The 5,344-nt window shown below is 29.7% G+C and overlaps 1 long non-coding RNA gene across 5 annotated transcripts; it reads right to left on the bottom strand.

The window, feature by feature from the left end:
- Positions 1–2,215: 2,215 nt before the first annotated feature.
- Positions 2,216–4,509, bottom strand: LOC136218153 (uncharacterized). Of its 5 annotated transcripts, none has more exons than XR_010683652.1 (5): positions 4,097–4,505; positions 3,913–3,956; positions 3,152–3,306; positions 2,731–2,792; positions 2,216–2,355 (listed from the first exon to the last, which is right to left on the bottom strand). It is a non-coding gene; the product is annotated as an uncharacterized lncRNA (long non-coding RNA). The 5 variants fall into 5 exon arrangements; XR_010683651.1 differs by lacking the exon at positions 2,216–2,355 and having other exon boundaries at positions 2,587–2,792; positions 4,097–4,178; positions 4,375–4,509; XR_010683653.1 differs by lacking the exon at positions 2,216–2,355 and having other exon boundaries at positions 2,587–2,792; positions 4,097–4,178; positions 4,277–4,505.
- Between the last annotated feature and the right edge of the window lie 835 nt (positions 4,510–5,344).

Below are 5,344 nucleotides of genomic sequence, written 5' to 3'. Positions count from 1 at the left end.
GCTGGTGTTGGTAAGGGTTCTTTTATAAGATTTTTTTGAAGTTAATTTACCACCTTGTTATGCATATGAAGCATTGTAAATTTTGTGGGTGTGTTTTTAATCGTGTTTTTTGTGCCAATTTAATGGACATGTGTTCTTGTGTTATGGGCTAAGAAATTTCTATAATGAATTTATAATTCTAAATAAGGGTAATAATTAGTTGGTAGAGAAGTTAAGAATACCAGAATGTCACCGATTTGCAGTTCTTGATATTTCCTATTCTCCTTCTTGACTTTCATCTCCATTGTGAACAAGAAGACTCAAAACCCCATCTGGTGATCATTTAACTTTGATTGGGTGTTGAATCTCTACCCTTTGTTGATACTTCTTACTGTGACTCATTCAATATGCAATTAAGTGTTTTATCTTTAGTGTACCCGCTTAAGGTAAAAAGTGTAAGTCTGACTAGCTCGCTTGCTGGAATCTCTTATTCAGAGACGGACTAGATTGATAAAGCACAGAGCAGAACCTGGTTAGTAATTTGGTACCATTCTCGAGGCCTAAATTGGTACCATTTTTAAAATTTTAAGCCTATATTTGTACTATTTTGTACGTTGAGACTAAATTAATAATTTCCCAAAAACCATAGACTATTTTGGTACCTTATCCCTATTTTCTTTGTTCTTCCTTTTAAATTGTTTCTTAATTTGATCTCTTAGAGCTACAATTGTCGCAACAAGTTAAATGAGTATGAGTATGGGTAATGTTATATCTTTGTCATTTCAATTCTTTTTTGGTTGGCTCTATATTAGCATTGATCATGCATTGCTATAGAATGACTTTATTGTCAATTTTTTTCATTAAATTCTGGTAATAAGGTCCCAAGCATGATCAATTATTAGTGAGGTAATAATGGGTTTCACTCATCATGTTCATATGGTGACTTTGTTTTATATATTCCTTAGCCATTAGTTTATTGGCTTAAAGCAATATTTGATTTTTTGTTTGTATCTACGTCCTTCGTAATTAATTAGTTAGTAATTTCTTTACTTTTATATAATTTCCATTAGATCCCTCTTTGGTTTCTTTTTTCCATAATAACTGTTTTGTTTATTTTAAATCATGATTGTTGTTTATTAGTTATGAACTCAATTGGTGTTGTATTTACTCAGTATATGTATGGATATTCTGATTATTTATGGAGTGTTATACTACTATTTTCATAGGTAATTTTTCTAATTGTAACCTTTTCTCTTATTAGATGATTGTTTGACATCAACAAGCAGCTGATGGACGAGGTGTACATTGTAACCTTGAAAAGCTGGTTATATTCAATTTTATGGTTCTTCCACTGTTATTCATACATGATACATTGATAGCGAATATAATCTTTACTAGAAATAGGCCCGTGTGATACACGGGATTGATACACGGGATTCATATTTTCATTGTTAATTTTTTCAATTAAATATATATTTCATATTTGTTACAATTTATAAAATAATCTATATATATATATATATATATATATATATATATATATATATATATATATATATATATTACATACTATGGAAAATTTTAAGAAGAGATAAGAAAATACCATGTTCAAAAATAATATCCTTAAACTATATCAATTATATTTTTTTATATTCCATATGGTACTTTGCGATGTTAAAATTATGCCCAATAATCCAATATTATTTTCCCAGAGCTTCTTCAATCATATATATAGGAGATCAACTTTTTTGGATGAACTCCAAAAATAGAATCCCTTGGAGTTGGTTAGCCAACATCATAATTGTTGTTTTCTGTAACCCATTTAATTAAGTTATAATCAATTAATTAATTGTTGTTTTCTGTAACCCATTTAATTAACATAATAAGTAAAGATAACTATATATTTTTGTAAATAATTAGCTCAATAATCGAGCGAGTATATATATACACAATGAAACACCTACATTATCATTTGTATAATTAAGTCCAATGAGACGAATTTTGGATTTAATTAATTGTTTCAAGCATTTTACATTTTATTTGTAAGAAGATAAAAAGAGTAATTTTGTAACCTTCAAGTCCATGATAAGGAATCAATAATTTTCTGTTGTATAATCATTACAAAAAGTATAGACATGAAAACTGAAAACTTATTAATCATGAGTTGATGCCGCCATACAACTTCTGGAAGTGTATCCTTATACTTGTAACTCAATGCATTAGTTTATAACGCCCATTTCAGTAATTGGTAATGCATAAAGTTGCAAAATCAAGAGAAGCAAATATAGATACTAATAATAGCACCATTCTAGATGTGTGCATTTACAGTGGATGGTTTAGAGTTTCATGATGTTGTAGTGTTAGCAATTATTCTACCTGCAAGAATGTTAGGTATTATTCTATTCTATTCTATCAACTAATTTCAACAAAAAAAGAAGCAAAATCCATTATCCATGACAATGAAATTCACATCAAAATCGTTGAAGAATAATTTTGTAATTGATTGAACAATTCAGTTTGCTAAAAATCAACATACATAATTGAAAATGTGCAAATCAGTATAACTTGGAAACTTTTTAAAAATAAGAAAACACTAAAGTCGAACCATTTGATAAAAGGATATAGAAGTAACAGAAATGAAATGAACAAATGAATATGATTCATAATATAATTTTCCTTTGATCATACAAATATATTTTAGGTAACAAAAAAAACACATTTTAGTGTAAATGCAAAAGAGGTAAATACCACCTTGAATGAAGCTAAAGACGGAGAATGCGATATGTGGACAACCATCTTCATTCACACTTCCACTGCACAAGAAAAGCAGGAGTGAGTTCCAATTTACCATTCAAAGTTGTTTTTTCAATTTTCAAATTCTTAGAACATGCAATTGAATCCACAAATATCATTTAGATATTATCACAAAGCTGTAGTGCACAACATTTTGGCTATACCCTTGAGACTTTTCCAAATCATTCAAAACTATTCGGCCCTTCATTTCCTAATTCATTTATTTCAAGTACAATGTTTAGCAGTTAATGTCTTTAACTTATAGCAGAACTAAAGAATGAATTTCTATGTTAAAGATTTGAATGGACCAAAATGTCAAATTGTGTGTAATTGGAGCAAGCCTAAAATAGAGGATTTTCATGTGGATGGCTATGTATACCTAAATCTTGTAATTTTTCACCGCGGCAGAAAGCAATTAAACCAAAAAAAATGAACTTGGACTTCATTTCTGAGTCTGCCCAGCGAAATTTGATATGGTCAAACTATAGAACCCTCTGAACTATATGAATAGTCTCTAGGAAACACATAGCGAGCCTGAACATAAAAAAAAAAAATATCTGTGAGAAATATTAACTCCAAACATAATCCAAATAACTCAAACATTATTCCAAACAACATTTGCTTGGATATAAGATCAAGCCCACTTGTTCCATCCAACAAAACTTTAACAACAGTATATGATATTTAAATTAACATATACATAACTGTTAAATAGCTTTTTTTTGAATGAAATAACTGTTAAATAGCTCTACTTTATACTTCATCTAACTATCTTTGTTGCTAATAGTTGAATGCTGGAACAATTAAACTTAAAGTCACACATATTTCAATCTCATTTTCAAATAATTGTATTCAATATCTACACAAATCTAAATAGATGCATTTGAAACCAGACAATATAGGCAATAACTTATTTTTCCAATGCCTTCTTAAAAGGCTTGTATCTGCAGAATTTAGAAGTTAACTTTAAATTTTCATCAATTAATTTTATTGCATTTTGAACGTTAGCCAAATCATAGAAGCAGCATTCTACCTTGGAAATATTCAGCTGCAAAAACCTTCTTCCACTTTTAATTTTTTCAAAGAAAAAAAAAATGTTTTAGATTTTCATGAAAAGATACACAAATAGACTACTCTGACCTGCCATTTACAGACACATCTTTGTAAGTCAAGAGATCTTTACCCTGCAAAATCCAGTTTTAGTGTTAATCCTTGAAAAAGAATCTTTGCTTTGAGTTGTATAAACTCAAGTTCTGCTTCAAAAATTAAGACATAGGACCTTCTCTAAGAGCCATTAGCCAGTAAATAATAGAAAGAAACGTACCCGAAAGAGTAGATTCGAGTTAGATGAGTGGCTGGCTGCCGCCGATTGAGATATTAGGGGGAAAAGTCCTAACATCTTCAATCTGTTGTGAACAACAGTAGAGTAGAGTTATCAAACTAAATAGGAAAGGGGATGAACGTAAGAAACTTTAGAAAAATTAAGAGAGAAAGCAAACTTAACTGAAATGAGGGCTAGATTATCTAAATTTTAGATTTTAGATAATTTGAAATTGAAACTGAACAGAAACAAAGACAAATGGAGATAAGGTAGAACTCTACCGGTAGATGGAAGAACGGCATCTGTGAGGGAGGAAAGGCGGTGACTGAACCAATGGATAGATATCTACAGAAAACCCTAAAACAGGGGAAAGTGGTTAGAGTTGATATCTACACGAATAGAGCGGCTTTGGAAGATTTAATAAAAATTTTTTGGTAGATTTAATAATTAAAAATTTCCTTTAATTGACAAAATAACACATCGGCAAGCTGCTTCCCCGTTCTCCCACGTCAGCTAATAAGTTTATAATTTTTTGACAAGTGGCTTTTTTATTCCACACTGTATATAGATAATAGATGTTGGATAGTTCCGCTTTAGACTTATAGTTTTCTTAGTATATACGTTTTTTCTAGTTAGATACTTTTGCTTTAGACTTATAGTTTTCTTAGTATATACATTTTTTCTAGTTAGGATATTTTAATGTTTGTTTGTTGGATGATAAAATAATTGATGTTTATTTACTAATTTTTTTTTTTTTTTTTGTTAAGAATGGTTATAATTTTAAACTTTATTTATTTTTTATTCTTTTATTTTTATTGATTTTATTGTAGCTCTATTCAATCCAAAACTTCATATAATAATAAAAAAAAATTAAAAATTAATTAAAAATTATCAAAATTTGATCAAGTTTGCTACGATTATCCTCGTGGCTATGTAAGGTTCTAGCTACGAGTGTTTTATTTTAGCCACGATTATACCCATGGCTAAGAAAGGTTTCTAGCAGGAAATGACATGTTTTCGCCACGGCTATGCTCGTGGCGAAGTGAGATTAATTTCCATAGGTTGTTATGTTTTTCCATGAGTATTTTACTATGCCACGAATTTCCCAGTGGAAAAGGAATATGATTAGCCATGAATTTTCTCGTGGCATAAAAATCCATTTATGCCACGACTATTATTTTTCCATGGCAACTACCTAGCCACATTCGTTTGCGCCACATGAGTACCCACTTTGAATTTTCGTAGCTAAAT

Source organism: Euphorbia lathyris, chromosome 2 (genome assembly GCF_963576675.1).
Source record: "Euphorbia lathyris chromosome 2, ddEupLath1.1, whole genome shotgun sequence".
In the NCBI taxonomy this organism is placed as follows: Eukaryota; Viridiplantae; Streptophyta; class Magnoliopsida; order Malpighiales; family Euphorbiaceae; genus Euphorbia; species Euphorbia lathyris.
The sequence above is the reverse complement of the archived record's forward strand: the minus strand, read 5'-3'. Positions and strand labels throughout refer to the sequence as shown.